A 24,794-nucleotide genomic window follows, 5' to 3' on the forward strand; every position below is an offset into this window, starting at 1 on the left:
TGACTCTAGGTCCTTTCAAACACCCTAGGTCAGTCTAGCATTCATTTTTCGCACTCTTAGAGTCGAGCCCATAGGATTCATTGTCCTTAGCTTTTCCATTCTTTTGTCTTCCGCTGCATTTACTCACATACATTCATTGCATTTATTTTGAGTTAGATTTTCTTTCTGTAATGTTTTGCTTTGGAGCATCTCACCACTGATCTCTATGTTTGCAGATTTTCATCTCTTTTGCGAGATTTTGTCTTTCAATGTAGGGCTAACTTGCAGATTGCTTTGGTCCTACCTGGGCTAGAGACGTGGGGATGCGTACCATTCCTTTCAAGGTCTCATCATCCTCGCAGTGCTTGCTTTTCTTCCAACATGACGGTTTTCCCTCGCAAGGCGGATCGTGCAACATCTCTCTCGATGCTATCATGGCAGTGACTTCTACCTTGCTTTTCTAGCGAGGTGCTTCATCCACTTCCTCTTTTTTCATTTCTTATGATTCTTAGCACCATACGAAGACCGCTCCTCTTCGGCATCTACACCAAGTTGAGCAGAGATTCCTACCCTTCTTGGTATTCTATAAGCTTCAGCACTTTGTCTTCGACATCGGCTTCTTCCCCCTGTTATACCTTATGCTTTGCATTGCATGATTTCATCTTTGTACTAGGGCGCTTGGACAAGTGAACAATTTCCCCATGAGGAACATTGTCCAAGTGGCACCTGCTGCATGAGCATTCTTCAACATGTAGCATACTTTGCATCTCATTGTGCAAAGCACCATTTGCGCATATTCTAAGTTGTTTCCACCGATGGCTGTTGTTACTACACCATCATACTCCTTCATCACATGGATACCTCATCACCTATTTTTACTCGTCATCGACACCTTGAGTGGATGGGTTAGCTTGTTTTGTTTTGTGATGTGTTGGGTGTACCCTGCCTACTCCCGTCTTCTGGGTCACTATTACTCAATCAGCCGCATCCCATAAAATTTAACTTACTTATTCCAAAAAAAAACAAAAAACAGAAAAAAAGTTCAATGTGGTTCCATCTGCCTTTGTAGGGCTTGGTAGGCCATTAGGCAACTAACGTGCACTCTTTGTCTAATTCCTTGTCCTCTCTGGGGTGACTACTTGGATTCCCTTGGTAAGATAACCATCGCCTCTATAGTCTTGGTAGGCACTGGGCATCCACCGTTTACCCTTTGTCCGATACCCTAACTGCTTTGGGGTGGGACGCCTTGGGATACAAATAATTGGCCTTCCTTTCGGCTCTGTTTTGGGCCTGAGAGGGGGTGTTGAGCTAAAACACGCATTACTTATTGATTAGCCTCTTAAACAATCCCAAAACACACTTAATTAATGAAAAACCCTAAAAAGGGGAGCAGTCCAAGAGAGTTTCAATGCTTCCCAAAAATCCTAGTTTTTGGAGCACCCTTCTACATCTATAAATAGACAGGCTGCCCCCATTCAGCTATCATCCTTGTTTGCAGGTTACACCAACCCACATACCCTCTACTACTATTGGCACCCAATTTCCAACCTGTAGCCTACCTCCATCTGCTATCCAACCATCATCGATTGCAACTACATTATCTTCAGCCTGTCCATTGCTATAAGCGACACCTCCTAGCTGCTAACGACTGCTCCAGATTTTCCTAGACTGTTGTTCCAGCCTACCGCCCATCATCGCCAAGGTCAGCCAGCCTGCATTTTCAGCATTGCAGGCCCTGATACTCTCCGACACACCTTCTCCAGCTGTCGCCCTGCTGTTTACAACACCTGTGGACAGTTTTCAGCTTCCGATCAGTGGTACACTGCTGCGTTTTGGTGACCAGCCTGCTACTATTCACTATTCAGCACTCCTACACTCCAACTGGTGGTCACAAACTTGGGATCCATCTCCAGTGGACGTCACACTCCGACATTGCTCTGCCCTTGAGCACACTGTACACTCTTACATTCATTTATAGCATTCATTCACTTCAAAGTTGTGTTCTCTCTCTCCCTTCTTCTGTCTGTGTTTGAGTTTCTGTGTTTGAGTTTTGAGTTTTGCATTTAGAGTTTGAGTTTTGCCCTATGTGTCTGTGTCTGTGTCTGTCTCTTTGTGTTTCTGTCGTGGTCGTACACTCTGTGTCCTCAGTGCAAACCCTGGCAATTTTCTTCACAGAGAGTAACTTTCAAGCACTTAGACTCTTCAAGGCACACTACAATAGGGGTGTCAAGAAACAATAGGGTTCACAAGTAGAAACACGAAGAGTATGGCAAACATTGTAATAGAGAAAACTAAGAAACACACAAGAAAGAAGAATAATAATAAATAAATCATGTTGAATTCCACTACAATGGAGCTAAGCTCAAAGTGAGACTCAAGTGACCATGTCTATGCAACCGCTACTAAAATCAACTGAGTTTGGAAATGACCATTGCTCCAACTAATCAAGTAGCAACACTTCAAAGGGGTCTACACTATGAGGAGAGTGAAACACAATGTGATGGTCTGGCCCTTAGATATCCGTGCGGGGCCCTCTCTTGACCCCGTCTAGGCTCCAGAGAAGCACTAGACCCATTGCCCAACATTGCCATCTTGACACCTCAACACGTCACGAGACACCCCAACACGACATAGAACACGACACGGCACACACAATGTTAGCAGAGTATTTGTCAACTCATGTGTGAGTCTGAGCTTGATCTGGGCTGGACATTTTTATTAGGTATTTTAGGTATTTTCTTGGTGTGGCATTTTATGCCAGTGGAGCATTTTATGCACCAGTCGGCCAACATTAATGCTAGCCAACCAGCATTTATTGCTCCCCACTTTTCAGCCTATTTATACTCAGAGGCTCCTCCTCAGTCATTATCATCATCTTCACCATCTGCAGACTCTGTGGAGAGAGGAGCCAATGCCAATGACTCATTGTTGTATGCGACTGTCTCATGTTCAGATATATGGATTCCATTTCCCGTGCATACATCTGAGTTCTCATCTGTATCGTGTTCTTTTCTTTTCTCTTTTTGTCTTGTGTTTCAGCAGTTTATTTCAGCACATGTTTATGCTTCCACCGCTGCTCCACTTCTGACATGGTATCAGTTTCCAAGATTTGTGTTTCTGCTGTGTTTTATTGCTGATTTCAAGACTATTTTCCCCTTTTCTGCTTAGGCGGCTGCTGCTCCCTACAGGCGACCTGTTTGACCTGCGTTTTCTACAGTATTACCATCGCCTGCTGCCTACGCACCCTCTACTGCCTGCGTTTTTCATCTGCAGCTGCTAGCGACAGTTTTCTACCTGTTTTTCTCCAGTTTACAGCCTGCGTTTTGCTGATTCCGCGTCTCTCGTGACTGGGTGACTGTTACTTTAAGCCGTTTTTGCTGTTTTTTGCAGTTTTTGACTAATTTTTTGACTTTTTGCAACAGATTTTGTCTTCTATTGATCAGATTTTGGGTTATATTGCATGTGAACTCTCATTTTCTGTAGTCCATGCTTGTGTTTTGGCTGTGTTTCCTCTCTACATTCCATCTTTTCTCTACTTCTCTCCTTATCCTCTCCATATCGCTTTTCCGTGCACTTCCACTGATGATAAGTTACATGGACTTGATTATCTCACATGGAGTGCTGTCATGAAAGCTTGGTTTGTGCAGAAGCGGTTATGGTACATCGTCTGTGGAGCTATTCCTCGACCTCTCCATCCTTTCCCTCTTCCTGAAGACTTTGATGAGGACAACCATGAGGAAGCGGTGCTCACATGGAACTCGGACGATGCCCGTGCTTACTCGGCGTTGCTTCGGTGTATTTCTAAAGCGGTCTTACCGACGGTTACCTCCTGTAGGACATCTCCTGAAGTATGGCAGAAGTTGCAGCAGATGTACGAGGCACCTTCCACCATGTGGGCAGTCACACTTTATGGCCAACTCCAGCAGATGAAGTTTGAGCCGACAGATACTATTCAGTCTTTTCTTCTTCGTGTTACGCAGGTACAGGACCAGCTTCGGCACATGCAATCTGCTCTTCCCGAGGCGCATCTCGTCGCGACGGTCCTCTACAAGCTCCCCCCGAAGTTTGATGGAGTGGCCAATGCTTTGCGGGCGCAGATATCATCAACTCCTGTTAGTTTTACACATATGACCTCGATGCTTCTTCAGCATGAGACATCCTTGAGATTACAAGGACAGCTTCCGGCACATTATGGAGACGAGGCTTATGTAGCTTCAAAGAGGGGTAACGGGAAGAAGAAGTCGAAGGCCCAGTGTTACCACTGTGGCAAGAAGGGACATTTGCGGAAGGACTGCAAGAGGTTGGCGGCTTCCAGGAAGAAGGAGCAGAAGACGAAGCGGGATGTTAACTCTACCGATGAGTTCTCTCCTTCATCAGACTCCGACTCAGATCCTCCGACCAAGGTGAAGTCCAAGGCGCGGAAGGGATCCTCTTCTTCGGATCGCGGGAAGGGCTTGGTGGCTCCTTCCTCGGCTGCTTTCTAGTGGTGGTGATGAGGTCATCCCTCACGACTCTCTTGTGCCAAAGAGGAAGTGTGAGCGGGTGTTCAGATGGGGCAGCTGCGCCTCATCTATACTTTTATACAGGTGCACAGGTTCCAAAGAGGGACGTCCCTGACGCATCGACTTCAGTCTGGCGGAATCAAATCCTGGAGCTGGGATTGACATCCAGGTTCATGATGAGCTGATTATCTGACAGAGAGCGGAAGGCTTTCGTCTAGAGCTCACATGAGGGGACACTTTGGTGGTTTGGCCAAAGGCGGGGAATCCATGGTCACCTATGTTCAGGGGCATTTTTGACAGGATGGTCTTGTATGCTACTGCGAGACATTGGTGATGGACACAGAGACATTCTATGATCTTCTCTATTTTCAGGTGTTTGGTACGATCGACATCGACATCAGGTTCTCTCCGAGGCACCTTGGTGGTGGCTTGATCACCCACTACTTGGGTATCCATCGTTCTACTTGGTGGTTCTATGTTGTATAGTTTCCGATCCCTTTTCCTTGTACTATCAGGTGTTTGGTACGATCGACATCGACATCAGGTTCTCTCCGAGGCACCTTGGTGGTGGCTTGATCACCCACTACTTGGGTATCCATCGTTCTACTTGGTGGTTCTATGTTGTATAGTTTCCGATCCCTTTTCCTTGTACTATTGTATTGTATCCGATCACCCATGATCTGAGAGAGGGTGTTAGCAGAGTGTTTGTCAGCTCATGTGTGAGTCTGAGCTTGATCTGGGCTGGGCATTTTTATTAGGTATTTTAGGTATTTTCCTGGTGTGGCATTTTATGCCAGTGGAGCATTTTATGCACCAGTCGGCCAGCATTAATGCTGGCCAACCAGCATTTATTGCTCCCCACTTTTCAGCCTATTTATACTCAGTGGCTCCTCCTTAGTCATTATCATCATCTTCACCATCTGCAGACTCTGTGGAGAGAGGAGCCAGTGCCAGTGCCCACGCAGCCAGTGACTCACTGTTGTATGCGACTGTCTTGTGTTCAGATATATGGATTCCATTTCCCGTGCATACATCTCAGTTCTCATTTGTATCGTATTCTTTTCTTTTCTCTTTTTGTCTTGTGTTTCAGCAGTTTATTTCAGCACATGTTTATGCTTCCACCGCTGCTCCACTTCTGACACACAAAAGTTTGCAAAATGGCCCATCTTAAGGGCAAAAAGTCATATTCATAGCAAAAGAGTATGTACAAGGTAGCTGGAGGCACAGCAAGGGACTTTGTCACGGGTGGAGTGTGGAGCTATCAACGCGCTACAACACAGCTAAAACCACGTGGGGTGAGGGAGCTACAAGAGGTACTCCCTCATACACAATCCTTTGGGCAAAGGTGTAAATGACAAGGACAAAAGCTGTTCTATGGAGGGAACAAAACCCGGTCCTTCAAGAGTGGGATGTTAAGAGTAGACATTGGTAATGAAGGACAGCAATGCAGCAAACTGCTGTCCTCAGGAGCTGTCGATGAAGAAGAAAATGTTGAAATCTCTCCCAAATGATAGCTTCTATCAAAATGATTGCTGGACAGCCAATTGGAGGAGAAAATACAAAAATTGCATCAATCTGAACCTTCAATCAGCAAATGCAGGAAGCTGAACAGTAGGTGACAGCTATGGGGTATGAAAGATGTGCTGGGCAAATCCACAAAACAAGAATGGGCTCAGTGGTGGGCAGCTCCTAGGAAGACAGCTGGCTGTAACAGAAAAATGCAATGCCAGACACCATGGGCAGCAAGGCAGCCAATCAAATCTGGAAAGACAGCTATCAGAGTGCTCGAAAACAGTCATCATCAGCTGCATGAAGTCATCAAGCTGTGGAAGATGACGTCAGGCTGGAGCAGCACACAAAAAGCCTCCACAAACTGAGATGTCCTTCATCTCGTAGTGTGGACAGCAGTGGAGAGAGCTGAGTGAAGAAAACAATGATGAGTAAATGACAAGGGCTGAGTGTGGATAGATGAATAGATGGATGCAAACAATGATGCCCATGCCCTATTTATAGGCACATGACACGTACTATCTAGAGTGGCACCCAAAGTTCAAACACTGAATAATACAAATAAAGCATTTTTGGGGCAGTAGATGCAGACCACAATGAGGAATTAATGCAATACAATTATTTTTTGATGCACATAATGACTTTGGTTGCTCAACACTCCCTCTCAAGCCCAAAAAGGTGCCCTAAGAGGACATTCTCCGCCTTGTACAGCTTTTGAATGTACGGCAATCAAATACATAATAGGATCCCCGAGGAAGTTTAAAGGAAGGTGGTGGATGATGAAAGTAACACCAATAATCCAAGGATTCCACCTGAAAGGAAACTTGTGCAATAGACAAGTTGTGCTGACGGTGCCCAAAATTAGAGCTCAAGAGAGAAGTCACTTGCCCATATCTCCATGCTGGTGAGATTGCCAAAACATGCCTAATTTCGGGCCTCGAGAAAGAGAAAACTATCCCCATCTCTATGTTGGGCAAGATGCAAAGAAATAGCCACCAAGGTGTGCAAATGGTGCTTGAAACCCAAACTTTGGAGAGAGGCCACTCACTTCATATGTCCATGCTGGTGAGAATGCAAAGGCATGCCTAATCTTGGGTCTTGAGAGAGAGGACACTATCCCAAGCCATTACCATCAAGTTATGGTTGAAACATCCAAGGCTCTGGTTTGAGGAAATCCTATAGATCCTCGAAAGAGAGGGCAACTCAAGGCCAATCACTCCATGCTAGATAAAAAATGGAAAAACTTTTTACCAAGGTGTGTGAAGGACCGCATGATCAATAGTGACCCTATTATGTCCTTGGACATCCGGATTGGTGCTAGTAGCATTGGTCACAATGATTAAGAAGTGACTTGGTGTGAATGCACTAAGGACACTACAAGGTTAGGGCAACCAAGTCCTATTTAGAGAACTCAAGGCCCTATTGTGCTCTTCATCATGTGATCACAACTCTTGGGCTCCTAGCCTATTGGCCTATGCATCCGTACACCAGGATGGTATGGACTAGTGGTATGGGACACCAACCCTTGGGATGTGGTCGTAACCCAAAGTGTTGCTAGCTCCCAAGCTCAAGGGTGGACCCGTTCAGCTCTATGGCTAGGATGTGAGTTTGATGTCCAATCCCTTTCATTGTGAGTTTGGCTTGTGTTGTGTCTCGTGTGCAAGTTGAATCCTATGGGGATTGTCCATGGGTGCTAGTAATTGGTCACAATGGTTCTAAAGTGATGTAGTGCAAATGCACTAAGGACGCTTTGGGTTTAAGGAAGCCGAGTCCTATTCATAGGACTCGAGGCCCTACTATTTATGCACTTCATTGTCCAATCACCACTCTTGGAATCTTGGCCCATTGGCAATGCATCCATATACTCGGATGATATGGTTTGGTGATATGGAATCAACCCTTGGCATGCACTCGTGACCCGAAGTGCTGCTAGCTCCCAAGCTCAGGGGTGAGTCCGCTTGGCTCTATGGCTAGAAGGTGAACCTCGTACCTAGTCCCTTTCATTGTGAGTTTAACTTGCATTGCATATCATGTGTAGGTTGGATTCTATGGGGATTATCCATGGCTGCTAGTAGCATTGGTCTCAGTGGTTATGAAGTGACTTAGTGCGAGAGCACTTGGGACACTTTGGGGTTAGGGCAACCAAGTCCTGTTTATAGAACTCAAGGCCCTATTGTGCACTTCATTGTGTGATCACCACTCTTGGACTCTTGGCCCGTTAGCCGATGTATCCGTACACATGGATGGTGCGGAATGCAGTCGTGACCCGAAGTACTGCTAGCTTTCAAGCTCAGGGATTGAGCCTGTTTTTGGCTCTATGGCTACGAGGTAAGTCTAATGTCTAGTCCCTTTCATTGTGAGTTTGGGTTGCGTTATGTCTCGTATGCAAGTCGGATCCTATGGGGACATTTCAAACCCCCTCTAAAATTGGATCTATGGCTAGCAGGTCAATCTAATGTCTAGTCCCGAGTCTGCCTTGCATCGTGTCTCCTACTGTAGGTTGGATCCTATGGGGACTATCCATGGGTGCTAGTAGCATTGGTCACAATGGTTATAGAAGTGACTTAGAGCGAATGTACTTGGGACACTTTGGGATTAGGGAAATCAAGTCCTATTTATAGGACTCAAGGCTCTATTACACAATTCATTGTGTGATAACCATTATTAAACTCTTGGCCGTTGGCTAACATATCCATACACCGAGATGGTGTGGACTTGTATTATGGAATGCCAATCCTTGGGATGTGGTCATGACCCAAAGTGCTACTAGCTCCCAAGCACGAGGGTGAGCCCATTTTTGGCTCTATGGCTAGAAGATGAGTTTGATGTCTAATCCCTTTCATTGTGAGTTTGGCTTGCTGTTGAGAGTCATCTCTTGCCACGTCAGCAGTGCCACCTGGCAATTTTGCCACATAGTTGCGGTCGGACAGTCCGACTGCAATCGACTACATTAAATGCAACCGAGCTAGCTATTTCAGGCATTTTCTTAGCGTTCTTTTCAGCCTTTTTAAGGCTGAGTTTCCAGCGGACTTCTACACTTGTATTTGACAGATTTCAGCCTGCTAGTGAAAGAGAGCACTTGGGGCTGATGAAGATCGAGGTCCTCAAGGTGGAGACATACGCAGATATTCTCTCTGCACCCTATATAATTCTACATCCTTATACAGCATTCTTCACTGCAGATTTTCTGCGTTTCAATCTCTCTCTCTCTCTCTCTCTCTCTCTCTCTCTCTCTCTCTCTCTCTTTGTCATGGTCATTCGCTTCTACATTGCTTCACTCTGACATGGTATCAAAGCGGGCGTGCAAGAAAAGAGAAGATTTGTTGAAGCTGCTGTTGTTTTTTTGCTCTTAGAGAAGGAAGAAGGCTGAGTTTTTGGCCTTCAAGTGCAGATTTTACCTTTTCATCGCCTCCGAACTGAAGAAGGTTCAAGATGCGGAGACAAGAGCCCTGGCAGGCTGCATTTTCATAGTCAAAGGGGGTTTCTTTTGTGTTTATGCAAGCATTGCAGGTGAAGATGTCTACAGAGACAAACATGGAATTCCAAGCGATTATGGACCAGAAGGTGCCTATTTTACCGACTCTTCCATCAAATCAAAAGCTCGATGGTGACAATTACCGCATTTGGCATGTGATGATGTTGGCCATATTGGAGTCTTACGATTTGGTGGAGCTTGTGATGGAGAAGATCAACTGGCCCTCGATGACAAGGCCCAACCAATCTCATTGGAACAAGCTGAATGCCAAGATTCACTCTTATATTTTTATGTATTGTACAACAATCGTGATAGCCCATATAGAGCACTTGACGATGGCTCGAGAGATATGGCTGGAGCTTGTTGAGCAGATGTACAATCGGATGACCCTTGTGAAGAGGGTTTCTTTGGAGGTGCAAATACAGACCCTGTCCATGAATAAGTCTTCTTCGCTTCGGGAACACATCAACAAGCTTTGGAAGCTTTAGATGCAGGTTCAAAATGCGGGGAAGCCCATTTCCTCCAAAGACATGGTGATCACCTTACTGTCCCAGTTGCCGCCACGATTCGGTACCTTTTATTCCGCTCTTATTGCTTTAGAGCAGGAGTCGACTCTTCATTGGGAAGAATTAGTTCTTATGGTCTTGGACCAAGAGGAACAGTTGAAGGGAAAAAATGCTTCCAAATCGAAGGCATTGATTGGTCAAGCCTCTTAGAAGAAGGGGAAGGACCAAAAGAAGAAGGAGGACAACAAATCTAAGAAGAAGAACGAGAAAGAATCGACATGTCATATTTGTGGTAAGACCGGCCATTGGACAAAGGATTGCCCCGACAAGGACAAGGATACCAAGAAGAAGGACACGAAGGATTCTAAAGTAGTGGTTGCACCCTCATCAACTACCTTTCTACACTTAGCGGTCATTGAGGACTCCACCGAAGACTTCTGATGCTGCGATGACAGCTCCCCACGCTCCAAAGTGAATCGTAGACAGTGGTGTCTCATGGCACATGACTCCTTCAACAATTGGTGTTGCCCATTTACGACCCTCGCATGGACAGATTCTCATAGAAGACAGCTCTTCTATATCTATTGCTACACGGGGTGAGATACAGTTGATTCCAGATGGACGTAGTGGCATGGTTATCACGTCCGATTAGTATAGTCCGATGCTAGTACGGTACTAATCAGACTAATAAATCTTGAACCTACGTCCAATGTTATGTCCGATAAAAGAAAAAATACATATAATTTTAAGTCTATGCTTAATGTTTGGACTTAAAAGTTAAAACATAAACTTAGATATTCAAGTTAAAAGTGCAAAAGAGAGTTAAAACAAGAGTTGAGAGTGTACTATGTAGCATGAATAATGAAACCGACAACTTTATTATGAGCTAGATGTGCAATCTCATACAAAACGTGTACAAAAATGGATTGAGATAAAATCCATCATCCATGGCTCAATCCAAATCAAGATACATGATCACTCTAGCTACTCATATCACTCTCAACATCGAAGGTGGAAGCGTCCTTGTTACCGCTTGAGGAGCTATCACCCTCCTCAGCAAAATCACCCTTACTAATGACATTGCCGCCGTCATCATACTCAGTCTCTCTAAGGTCTAGGTGGGAGACAATGATAGGTATGTCTTCCTGGCCGAACTAGTGTTGGTGCTCAGTTGTATATGCAGAAGTTCAAGGAGGAGTGAGCGTGAGAGTGTGACAGCTAAAGAGAGAGAGAGCAGAGTGAAAGTACTCTTTGATATGAATGTACCAACAATGTGTTGGTACACAAAGAATAAAATGTATTTATACTTAGGACACGTAAAGGTGCATTCACATGTACAACTAAATAATATGCATTTACTTTACACAAAGGTCAAACGGGCCTTTATCCCAACAACCTACCACATAAAGGTGCATTCACATGTACAGCTAAATAATATGCATTTACTTTACACAAAGGTCAAACGGGCCTTTATCCCAACAACCTACCACTTAAAAGGTCTGAAGTGAACCTCTAACGTGCAAAGCAAGAGACAAATCAAACATCCTGCTACATTGAATACTTTTAAAAAGCATGGAATTAGGAAGTTCTTTTTGCCTTAAATATCCATTTTAAATCAAGTAGAATTTTCTTCCAAGAGAGAACAAGGTGCATGGAAAAATGATAGGTCAGCTAATAATTTTATCTTGAAAAAAACTGAAAGCTTCTGAATGAAAAATATACCAAGTTTCATAAATAGCAATGTTCATATATGATACACAATTGCAAGCATTTGAGTCCAAGGTTGTGTTTGTTGCATGAGTTCAACAATAAAGAAGTTTTTTCATCCACATGTAATAATGAGTATTCAAACATATTAAGACTACCACGAAGCTTGGGAGGGTCAATTTGCTAACTATAAACAAACTACCCACTAGTCGTATGCAATGCTCATGCTGAGCTTTACTTAGATTTTTAGTGAGAACATCTGCAGGGTTGTCCTGTGTTCTGATCTTGGTCAATGTGATTTGACCATCTTGCAAAATCTATCTGATAAAGTAATATCACACATCTATATGCTTTGTGCGTGAATGATACATGGCATTCTTAGCCAGATACATAGCACTCTAGCTATCACATCCCAAAACTGCGATACCCATAGACATGTCGAGATCCTCTGCAAGTCTGCTCAACCATATAGCTTCCTTAGAAGCTTTAGTAGCTGATATGTATTCAGCTTCAATGGTACTAAGTGCAACGATGTTCTGCAACCTAGAACACCAAGAAACAGCACCATCAGCAACTGTGAAGACATACCTGTTGGTGGATCTACAAGTGTCCAAGTCACTTGCCATCATAGCAACCAAAAACGTCAGAAACGTTTAGAAATGGAAAGCAAATAAGAAATTCCTTTTACTTTGGTATCTCTAGTAAGTCCAATATCCTGGACTTAGTGCATTTTGATGTATGTAGTATGCCCGTGAAATCATTGAGTGGTGCTGCATATTTTGTCTCCTTTATAGATGATATTTTCAAAAAGATTTGGGTATATCTCTTGAAAAAGAAAAGTAAAGTGTTTGATGTTTTTAAAACTTTTCATGCATTTGTGACCACTCAGACAGGTAGAAAGCTGAAATGCTTGAGAACTGATAATGGGGGTGAGTTCACATCAACTAATTTCAAGTCCCTTTGTGACTTGCATGGAATTAAGAGAGAGCTTACAACTCCTTATAACCCTTCTTCAAATGGGGTGGCTGAAAGATATAATAGGACTTTATGTGAAAGAGTGCGGTACATGCTGTCTATTGCTAATCTCCCTCATGAATTTTGGGGAGAGGTACTCAAAACCGTGGTTCACATTTGCAACTGCTCTCCAAACAGGTCCTTAAATAATGGCATCCTTGAGGAGGTTTGGTCTGGCAAATCAGCCTCATATGCCCATTTACGCATATTTGGCTGTGATGCTTTTGTGCATGTTAGAGATGAGCTGAGGAACAAACTTGATCCAAAATCCACCAAAGGCATTTTCATGGGCTATGGTGAGGAGGGTGAATTTGGCTACAGAGTGTGGTTACCTCAGTCCAAGAAAATTATTCACAGCTGTAATGTTGTGTTTAATAAGGCAAAATTGCTGAAAGGTACTTTAGCCTCAAATGAAGATATGAAAAAGGTCAAATTTCAAAGTTTGCAGCCACTTATTACTTCAGAAAATGAGCCTCATGGTGCTGTACCACAGGTTGAAATTGATGATCAGCTGGTTACTTTTTAGCCACATGATGATGGACAGCAAATAGGAGCACAACTAGGTCATGGACAGCAAGATAGACTTGCTGATTATGAAATTGCAGGTGCTGGTAATGAAAATGAAGGTGATGTACAGCATGAACAGCATGCTGAAAATGACTTACAGCATCCAATAAATGTTGAAAATAATATACCTCCAAATGTAGATCCAATTGCTGAAAATGTTGATCATTGGGTACGCAGGTCTACACGTGTAAGAAGACAACCACATAGGTTTGACCCCTCCTTACATTATGTGATGCTTACAAATGAGGGTGAGCCCCTTACATACAAAGAGGCCAAGTCATGTGAATTCAGCAGTAAGTGGAAGCTAGCTATGCAGAAAGAGATTAAATCTCTATATACAAATGATACTTGGGATCTTGTGTCATTGCCCAAGGAAAGAAAGCCACTTCCAAACAAATGGGTGTACGAAGTAAAGACAATTTATAGGAAATCCAAGTACAAGGCAAGACTTGTTACCAAAGGGTATGCACAGAAGGAAGGGAATCGGGATTGACTTCCAAGAGGCCTTCTCACCTGTTGTGAAGATGACCACTCTATGTGTGCTCTTCTTCCAACATAGAGGCTTCCTCCCCCCCGCAACAAATCATGCAGCATCTCTCTTGATGCTATCATGGCAGTGTCTTCTATCCTTACTCTTTCAGTAGGGATGCTTCATCATCTTCATCCACATGGTTCTCCGCACCACACAAAAACCGACATCCTTGGGCTCCTCTTCCTTCTTTAACATCCACATCCAGCTTGAGAGGGGGTTCCCACCCTTCTTCATATTCTATTGGTTTCGGCACTTGCCTTTGATATCAACCTTCCCCCTTGTTGTAACTTTCCTATGTATTGCATGATTTCATCATCTTTGTGCTAGGATGCTTGAGCAAGTGAACAATTTTCCCACGAGGAATACTGTCCAAGTGGCACCTGCTGCATGAGCATTCTTCAGCATGTAGTATACTATGCATCCCATTGTACAAAGCACCACTAGATGGATCCTAAGTTGTTTTCATCAGTGGATTACAACACTATCCTTCTTCCCATGATACTCCATCCCCTTACCCTCGTCATCAACATCCTCAAGTGGTAAGGTATACTTGTACTATTTTGCGATATGTTGGGTGTACCATTCGTACTCCCGTCTTCAAGGTCACTGTTACTTAATTGGCTGCCACCCTTAAAATTAACTTTCACCCAAAAAAAAACAACCAAAAAAAACAATTCAAGATGATTCCATCTGCCTTTGTAAGGCTTGGTAGGCCACTGGGCACCCAATGTTCACCCTTTGTTTGATATCATATCCTCTCTAGGGTGACTACTTGGACTCCCTTGATAAGATAACCATCACCTCGGCTAGCAAACGTGCACCCTTTGTCCACCAATACCCTAGCTGCTTTGGGATGGAACGCCTTGGGGTAAATATTGCCAACCTTCTCTTTTGAGCTTAGTGCTAGGCCTAAGAGGGGGTGTTGAGCTAAAACACGCTTTATAGCTTATTAACATTTTTAAACAATCCTAAAACATGCTTACTTAATGAAAAAATGCAAATTGGGTTCGCAGTTCGAGAGAGTTTCAATGATAAACCTAATCTTTTGGGACACCCTTCCATATCTATAAATAGATGAGTTGTCTACCATTCCAGCCTTATCCCTTTGAGCAGGTTTCTCACTCTTTCAATGCAGATTTCAACCATCAACCTTCACCCATGTAGCAGTCTACCCTTCATAATCAAACGACCTTCTACACCTTGCATTTGGCCCTCCTACCTGGTTGTGCTCTTCCTCCTCCATGCAGCCCTTCTACTGCTAGGTTTGCAACCTTCTATTGCCGCCCTCATCATCAAGCATCATCCACAACTATTGCCTCATATCCTTGACACTTTGGTGATCAGTGTTTGGTGTTTTTCCTCTACTTCCTTACTCCGACTGGTGGTCACAGCACTTGGGATCCATCTCCAATGGACATCACTCTCCGACGCTGCATTGCTCAAACCTTGGGCATTCTATACACTCTTACAATCATTGACAGCATTTTTTCACTTCAAAGTTTCTTCTTTGTGTTTGAGTTTTGAGTTTTGAGTTTTGAGTTTTGAGTTTTGAATTTTGCATTTTCCATGTAGGATTTGAGTTTTGTTTTTCTTCTTTGTATTTCAATCTTAGTCATACATTCTATGTTTTCTCAGTGCAAACCCTAGCATATCTTCACAGGGCAATGGGAACACTTGAGCCCTACTAACCATCTCATGGCTAGCTAGTGGAGAATTGCGACTAATAACTAGCATACCCCCCTTGCCATGGGTGATTGAACTCACAACATCAAATATACTTAAAGAGAAATGGGAAGATCTTACCTCAAAGAGGTAGTGTCTAATCCCACACAATGATTTCAAAAAGGAGATCCATAAATGAGAGAGATGCAACATGAGGATGATCATGACAATCTACCAACAATCTCAAGGATCTAAAGTGGGGCATGGTCCAAAGGTGTACAAATCGTTGTGTCTACACTTCCTTTCTCGTTCTTCCCATTAGGGTTCGCAATAGAGATACACATTTCTTACTCAAACCTCGTCTATTTGGCATAATGTCATTTTCACATGAATGTCATACCTCTCTCTGATTTTCTCTCCCTAAGTCATACATGAAAGCCGTGACATCAAATTTGCAATCAGCATCACACCAATTTTCAATATTGTTGCCTACAACATGCAAATTGTCCTTTAAGCTTTCTTGATGAACCGCTTTAATTGCTTATCCAATTCATCATGTTGCCTCTACAAGGCCTTGTGTTCAACACTAGCTCACACAACTTTTTCCTTTCTCCTTCCAACTCCGACCACATATATAGCATGTTTCAGTTTTCAGTATCTATATTTAAATTCATGTTGTTAGGCAAGGCATGTTGGGTGTAAGGCCTCTTATGCTCTCCCATATATATATTACTTTACACAAGTGAACTCACCCTTTCGGATGTAAGTGTACCGTACCCTAAGTATAAATACATTCTTTTATTCTTTGTGTGTACCACACTAGTACACATCTATCCGTCGACACTCACTCTCACTTGCTGTTTACTAAACTCCCGCTATACCTCGATTGACATGTGTGCTCTCTTTGCTTCTGCTCATACTCATCAAAACGTTATCAGAGCACAACGGTCCAAGCAGGTGGCTGATAAGCAACTACAACAATGCCGACAGTCACAAGCAGTAGTTGCCAATTGCAAGCGACAACCATGATCGCAGCGCAGGCACTAGTTACAAGTGGCAGCACAGGCCCAAGTGACACGTGAGCAGCACAAGCCCAGGTGGCATGCGAGCAACACACACCCAAGCGAGAGGCGCTGGTAGTACATAGGCCTAGCCAACACGTAGTCGACGAGACCAATGCCAAGTGGCTAACAGCCTACAAGGCTAAGGCAAACCAACACGCACCAGGCAATAGACGGCACGCGACCAAGTCAACAGGACTAGCATGCGGCATTAGACGGACGCCAGGCAAGAGACAAGTCAAAATTTTTTTTCAAGAATTTTTTGTTTCTCTCCCTTCTCTACCAGGCACTTACACACGAATGCACAGAATACAAATCTGTGCAAATTTGCTCTTGAAAATTTAGGGCTCTTCCCAAATTTGGTGCCAGACACATATTTCAATGACTCTTGACCCATAAATTGCAAACATTGGGTGCACAGGCCTAAAAAATTTTGGGGATTTTTTTACGGGTAAGTGAAATTTTGCTCGATTGAGCAAATTTCTTTGAAATTTGTGCACTCTTGGACGCCAAAATTCGGGGCTTTTGCAAAATTCGTAAAATTTCTACAACATTTACCCATATTTGATGCTCAAGAAGATGTACTGGTACGATTGGGACAAATTTACTATAAAAATTTTGGGGTTGGGGCTTTTCACATTGGTGATGCATTTTGAGTTGATTTAAGGCTTGAAATTTACAGTAGATTCATTGCTAAGTGGGAGAAATTTGAACTTTGGATATTTCAAATGTTGTAAAAAGGGTAGCTTCTCTTGGTGTATGTATTGTTGAATGCTCATTATGCAGTAAAACAGTGGTATATACAGCATTTGGGCATTATGGTGATGTATTACTAAAGTGAAAGCTGTCAATAATACAAATGTATCAACTTTGATTCATATATATGCTGTAATCAATACTTGAGATTGAAATTGCAGTAAAATATCTACTTCTTGGACACCTTGGAAGTACAAGTGTGTGTACTTACTATTACATTCAGCAACCTTGCTATTGGCCGAAAGCATTCAGTACTTCATTGAAGATATTTATTGCTGAAGATGGATGGCAATGCATCTACATCTGACACAAAGAATCTCTTTGAGATTCGTAAATTTAATGGCAATGGCTTTGATCTTTGGAAAGATCGTATGCAAGGATTGTGATGATGCTTTGGCAAAACATAAGTTTGTTGCTTTGCCAGATGAGGATTGGGCGAAAATGAATAAAAAGGCCATTACTTACATTAAAATGGAAGTCACAGATGATATCTTGTTTGATATAGAGGGGCTTGATGCTGCCTGTGCAGTTTGGGAGAAACTCAAGGCTACTTATGAGGATACGACTCCTGTCAATCAAGTACATCTCATGCAAAAGTTGGTCAACTTGAAGCTCGATGAGTCTAAGCTTGCCTTAGAGCATTTAAATGCTTTCACTAGTATTTTGAGTCAATTATAGGATGCAAGCTTGCCAACTTTTGATCCTAAATTGAGGGCTAACTTCTTGCTCATGACTTTGCCTGATTCATGGGAAGCATTGGTTGTGTCATTGAATAATAACCCCAACTTGACATTTGAAGGTGTGCGTGGTTCTATTCTCAATGAAGAGATTAGACGCAAGCCAAGTGGTAAACACAGTCGATCAGCCTATAAGGTAAGAGGAATAAGTAAAAAAAGATCTAATGTTGCAAATAAAAACAAAAATCACAGCAAAAACAAGGAAAAACAACAAGATGTAACTTGTTATCAACGTAGTTGCAAAGAGCATAAAAAGCCAGATTGCAAATACTTTAAAAGGAAACAAGAATGCAAGAAGCAAGCTAATGCAAAAGGCAAAAAGAATGAAAAGGATGGCAACTCTACCCCTAAAGAGATAGAAAAAGCAAATGTGGTATCTAGTGTTGTTATTGAGGATATAGAAGACGATAAAGATGTGGTATCTAGTGTTGTTATTGAGAAGATAGAAAAGGATAAAGATGTTGATTTGATGGTTGCATTTTCAGATCTACGTGCTATGACAGTGGAAGACATATATATTACTAAAACGGATGTGATAGATGCTTTGTTGTCAATTCATGATGGTTTGTCACAATTGTGGATTGTTGACAACAATGCTTCGTTTCATATAACTCCATCTTTGGAGTGTTTTTTTTCTTATGCAAAAGGTAAGCTTGGAAAAGTCTACCTTGGCAACAATCATGCATGTGATATTGAAGGAGTGGGCACCATATACCTAGCTCTTCAAAATGGTCAAGAATTGAACCTTCATGATGTTAGATATGTACATGGCATCAAGAAGAGCTTGCTTTCTGTTGGGCAACTAGACAACAAAGGTTACTTCACTATTTTTGGTGGTGGAATGTGGAAGATACAAAAGGGGTCTATGCTAGTCACTAGAGGTGGTAAAAAGGGGACTCTATATTATCTCTACTGCAAGCTGAAGTGCGATCACACATGGAGTTATGGCACAAGCGTCTTGGACACATGAGCCAAAAGGGTTTACATGCACTTTTTTCACTTGAAAGAGTTGATGTTAAAAACTCAAAGCTTGACTTTTGTAATGACTGTGTTCTGGGTAAACATGTAAAGAGTCCATACTCTCATGGAGCCTCTAGAAAGGCATATATCTTGGATTTAGTCCATTCTAATGTATGCACCATGCTAATAAAAACTCAGTGGTTTTCGTTATTTTGTCTTTTATTGATGACCATTCTAAAAAGCTATGGGTTTACATGCTTAAGCACAAAAGTGAGGCATTGGATGCTTTTAAATGATTTTATGCATTTGTTAGTATTCAAAAGGGTTTAAAATTAAAATGCATACGAACAGATAACGGGGGAGAGTATGTATCTAAAGAATTCAATAAATTTTGCGATGCCAATGGGATTAAAAGGGAGCTTATAATTCCTTATAATCTGTCATCTAATGGTGTGGTTGAGCAAATGAATCGCACGTTATGTGAGAAAATTCAGTGCATGCTATCCACAGCTAATCTCCCGCAATTGTTTTAGGGAGAGGCACCTAAAACCGCGGTGCATATTTGCAACTGATCTCCACATTGTGCACTTGAAAGTGGCATTCCTGAAGAGGTTTGGTTTGGCAAACCTACTTCATATGACCACCTAAGAGTCTTTACCTGCGAATGCTATGTGCACGTACATGTTAATAGCAGCATAAAAAATGTGATATGAAGCAGAGATGCCGTATTTAATGAGACAAAGCTGCTGGAAAATGTCACATCTAATGACTCAGACAAAAAAAAAGTGAGATTTCAGCATGATCAATCCCTTGAACAGCCTTCAGCCCCACTGAAAACTCAACTCTTTTTTATGTTGATTATGATAATCAATGTATCATCATTCAGCCATATGAAAATGGGCAACAAGGGGATGCTGAAAATCAGCTAGGGCAACAAAATCAGCATGCTGAAAATGAATTACAACAGCCTGAAATTGTATTACAGCTACCTGAACATGCAATTCAGCAGCCAAATAATGAGATCATTGACATTCCTTTGGATGTGGATCCATTACCTGATAACACAGATCATTGGGTAAGAAGGTCTACACATGTTAAAAGACCTATACAAAGGTTTGATCCCTCTTTGGACTGCATTTTTCTAACAGATGAAGGTGAACCTCTTACGTATAAAGAGGCTTTATCATGTGAATTAAAGAAAAAGTGGGAGCTAACTATGCAAGAAGAAATGAAGTCATTGTATTAAAATGATACTTGGGATTCGGTTACATTATCCAAGGATAGGAAAGCCATTCCTAACAAATGGGTCTATAAAATCAAATGTGTGGATGGCAAACCCAAATACAAAGCTAGACTTGTGGATCGAGTATTATTTGCCATTGTAGCATCTATGGATCTTGAATTTGATCATATGGATGTTAGAGCCATAGTTGTCAAGTACAAAAGATACGATATGATACAGTACGATAGAATACGGTACTAATTGGTACCTTATGATTTAATAAGGTATGGTACGATATTAGTACGAAAAAAATTAAGATGATTTTTTAAATAACAAAAATCATAAAACATTAAATGATAGATCATAGAATACATGTTTAAAGTGGAACTAGCCATTTCATTACAAAATACGATGAATACATGAGGGTGACCATCGCGGTCGTATGGGCTACGCAAAACATACGATACAACTATAGTCTACAGTTTAGTATACCTAATACAAAAAAAAAGAGAGACCTATGTCATATGAATCTATGATGAGGCATCACTATCATCATCATCATCATCAGAACCATCTGAGTACTCATCAAGAGAGTCTGAAGATGACTCCTCGGCATCCGATGATGAGACACACTCAGACTCATCCTCACTGATGAGGATACCATCATCATCAAATAATGGCTCCCTAGGTGCAGTTGTGTAGGCAAGGGGGGGATGTCATCATGAGACATAGGATGTGAGCTACTACAACCTTGCCTTACATATGTCTGCAAGCCACTCGAACCACCCCTTCTTGATGATGGAGGGCGTTGAATGACCATGCCCCTGCTACCACCTACTCGAACTCCTCACCCACGAGCACGCTGACTGCAAGTGTCACGAGTATCTGCTGCTATAAGCTCTCTATAGAGCTCTGCGAAAATCATCTCCTCCTCCTCATCCACCTCCTTATGTATACTCGAAAGAGTGTCGCCTGTCAACTTAAATGTATCAACATTCACCTACACAATGCAGTGATGCATGTAAGATTGATCATTATAAATGCTAAAGTCTAAATTGTAAAGAATAAAGTTTAGACTTCAAAGTTTAAAGTTTAAAAGTTAAAACAACAAATTTTAAATGTTATGGTTAAGTGTTTAAACTTTACCTGCTTTGGACTACCCATGCTCATCATAGCCCTCATCATGCGTAAGTTAGTGCGGCAATAGAGTAGCCGCTCTAACTATCGTGTACTAAGCCGATTACGAATCTTTGTGTGAATGAGAGAATAGACACTCTTGTTTCTCTCACATGCACCCGAAGAGCAATCCTGGGCAAGGAAACTCATGGCTAAGGACTGAAGTGTCTCTAGTGCATATCCAAAGTTTTGCCACCAAAATAAAGGCTTCACAAGTGACTCTCTCCTCCAACAAGTGGGAGAAGCAAAAGCCACATGCCCTTTCTGGTCTACATAGCATCCTAGCTCCTCTAGCACTACATTGTGGTCATCTACAAGGACCACACGAGTTAAATAAGCAAGCTGGTCTGAACACAACTCTCTATCATCCATGACCACCGGTGACTTCTAGGCCAGATGTACCAATGCGGCAAAACCATGGATGGGCTTATGCATCCACACCCATCTTCTCTCTGCTATCTCTAAAACATGTGCATGCTATCTCTGTGATCACTCTGCAAGTACGTGGCTCCGCCAATGCCGCTCTAAAGTGAACGAGAAGGCCCATGGTGGACCCCTCGCAATCACTCATACGTAACACCCTGTAAAAGGGAGTCACAACAATGACAACGGCACGGACTTTTTGCCAAAACTGCTCATTAAGACACAATCGCTGCATGGCTTTGGCCTCCTCTGTCTCATGCTCATCCCACTCATTCCATAGAGTGGACACCACTGTTTGGCGCAAGGCGGACCGCACCTCATAAAGGCGCTCCAACAATAACCACATGTAAGTAAAGCAAGTTGAAGAAGTCTTCTTCAACTCCAGTGTACTATGCTCACGATACATCGCAAGCACCTTTACCTTTACCGTGAAGAATGTGATAATTGATGTAGCTTTGCGGATCACCCTCTTCACCCACTTGAGCTTCCCAATGTCCTCCATGAGCAAGTCCAAACAATAACTTACACATGGAGTCCACACAATTGTAGGGGCCTCAAGCAAACGGCCCATGCGCCGACAATTCGATGCATTGTTGGTAATAACTTACACCACATTTGAGGGGCCCACCTACAACCACAATTTACAAATTACAAGATATGTATAAATCAAATTTCAATCATAAATCATGATATTATCATAATGAAATAAAGTGAAACAAATTTAAAATGCAAATTGCAATGTATACCTCAATGATAGCTTGTCGAATGTGACGGTAGATGAATGCGCCTGTAGTTTTTCTCCCCCTCTTGCCAGTATCTACGGCCCCCAAAAAGTAAGTGCCAAGTGGACATGAGACGAGTATGTTGATGCCCCACTTCTTACGATCACTCCATCCATCGGTGATAATAAAGCAACCATATTTTATCCATGCGGCCCGAATAGGATCAAGGGCTCTATCAATCCTCTCCTTCTCTTCATCAATCTTTCTCGTCCTCATGTCGTTGTATGTGACGCCGGTCCATCCTTCACATGGACCCACATTGGCAATGGCTTTTACCATCTTCTCCCATTGCTCTTGCTTTAGGACATTGAATGCAAGATTGCACTCAATCACCGTGCGTGCAATTTCAATGTCCGCAAGTCGTTGTTGCCTTTCTCTAAGAAAGGCAACCGATCCATGCGCATGACCGAGAGCTTGAGAAAGAGACGATTGTCTCTCTGGCATCGCATGAGCCTCCACTCTTTGTCTTTTACCAGAGCCGGCTGCAAATGTGGAGCCCCACCACCAATGGTAGAGGCCTCTCCCGCATCAATTGAAGATACGCCCACATTGGATGCTTCCTCGTTAGTAGGCACAAGAGTTGGTGCCGATAAGCCACTTCCTCCTCCTCTTGTAGACCCCCCCTTCATCTTGGCGAGAATCTCCTCCGCAATGTTTTAAGGGATCTTCTTGCATGGAGCAACTTGCCCCCGCGTCTTGGAAAGATGTTGGAGAAGCCAAGTTGCACCACTTGTATAGCGCTTCCCGCAATACTTGCATGTCCAATGATGGGAGTTGGACTTCTTTGAGTCCCTCTCCATATGGATCGCATGAGAATTGAAGGCCTCATGCTTCTCACGAGTCATGGTGCCAATGACGGATAAAGAGGCCCGAGAGAGAGAGAGAGAGAGAGAGAGAGAGAGAGAGAGAGATGCTCGAGTCTCAACTCTTGAAAGTTGGGAGGGAGACTTCAGAGGCCCGAGGTTTGGGGTAAAGTTGAAAGAGCAAGAGTGAGAGAGAGAGAGGATGGGATAGCAAATGCTTTGATAGAATGCACCGTGCGGGATAGAGGGGATGGGAGATGAGATTTGAGAATGGCAAATGCTTCTACAGGGTGCGGGAAAGAGGAGATGGGAGGTGACTCATGAGATTCGAGAATGACAAATCACACGTCCATTCAAGAATCGAGTGACGAGATCCAAGAGAGGAAGATAAGAATGGTAAGTCACAAGTGCTTGTTGAATTGGTGTGAAAGCATGGAGGAGAGGAGCACCTTTTGTAGATGAGAGAAGGGTCAAAGTTCAAACAGTCAAAGAGGGGTCAACGGTCGAAGAGAAGGCTGCCAGCTAGAAGGAATCCAAAGAGGGTTGGGGAGGGGAGTGCATGGCTGGAAAAGGGGGTGGAGTAAGGTATCCAAGGCTTCCCACCCCCCAGAAAGTGCCACGCAGGCACGCAAAGAAAAAGCGGAGGCGCAGAAACCGTGGGACGCGGGATCCAGGTGGCACAGGCGACGTGGCCAAAACAGTCCCAAAAATTCATACAAATTCGTACAGATACGTACCGTACGGTTCGTACCATACGAACCAATCCGTACCACGTACGAAGGCAACTATGGTTAGAACTGCATTCCTGCATGGTGATTTGAAAAAAGAGATAGTTATACATAAAAGAGCCCAAAGGTTTTGTTATACAAGGAAAGGAGCATTTGATATGTAAGCTTAAGAGAAGCTTGTATGGTTTGAAACAGGCTCCTACACAATGGTATAAAAAGTTTGATGCCTTCGTGCTCTCACGTGTGTTTAAAAGAAGTAATGCAAATCACTGCTTATTTATTAAGAAGGCTGATGATGGAAGCCTTATTATACTTGTGCTTTATGTGGATGATATGCTTATTGCTAGTTAGCATAAAAGCCAGATTAATGCATTGAAAAGACAGCTGAATTTAATCTTTTCCATGAAGGATTTGGGTGCAATTGAACACATTTTGGGCATGCGTGTGACAAGAGTTAGAGAGCAGCAACTCTTATTTCTCTCACAAGAAAAGTACATCAACAAAGTACTTGATCGTTTTTCTATGTTAGATGCTAAGCCCCTTGGTGTTCCTTTACCACCATATGTAACCAGACTTCCTTCTCGGATAGGGTGGTTTAACTTGATTAAGCACTTAATTACAACAATTAGCAAATGAACATAAACTAAAATACTCACTTTACCTTCATAAACTTGGACAGTGGACACCTTGTTG

The 24,794-nt window shown here is 42.8% G+C and overlaps 1 protein-coding gene and 1 pseudogene across 2 annotated transcripts in view; both read right to left on the reverse strand.

Annotated features, from left to right (window-relative positions):
* Window positions 1-24,794, reverse strand: part of LOC148011085 (mitochondrial import inner membrane translocase subunit TIM10-like) — a 52,145-nt gene that overhangs the window by 13,389 nt on the left and 13,962 nt on the right. The gene's annotated exons all lie outside the window — the stretch shown is intronic.
* Window positions 22,393-23,415, reverse strand: LOC148011086 (uncharacterized; annotated as a pseudogene).

Source organism: Lygodium microphyllum, chromosome 29, assembly GCF_053477565.2.
Source record: "Lygodium microphyllum isolate KBCC chromosome 29, Lygodium_microphyllum_v1.1.10, whole genome shotgun sequence".
NCBI classification, from domain to species: domain Eukaryota; kingdom Viridiplantae; phylum Streptophyta; class Polypodiopsida; order Schizaeales; family Lygodiaceae; genus Lygodium; species Lygodium microphyllum.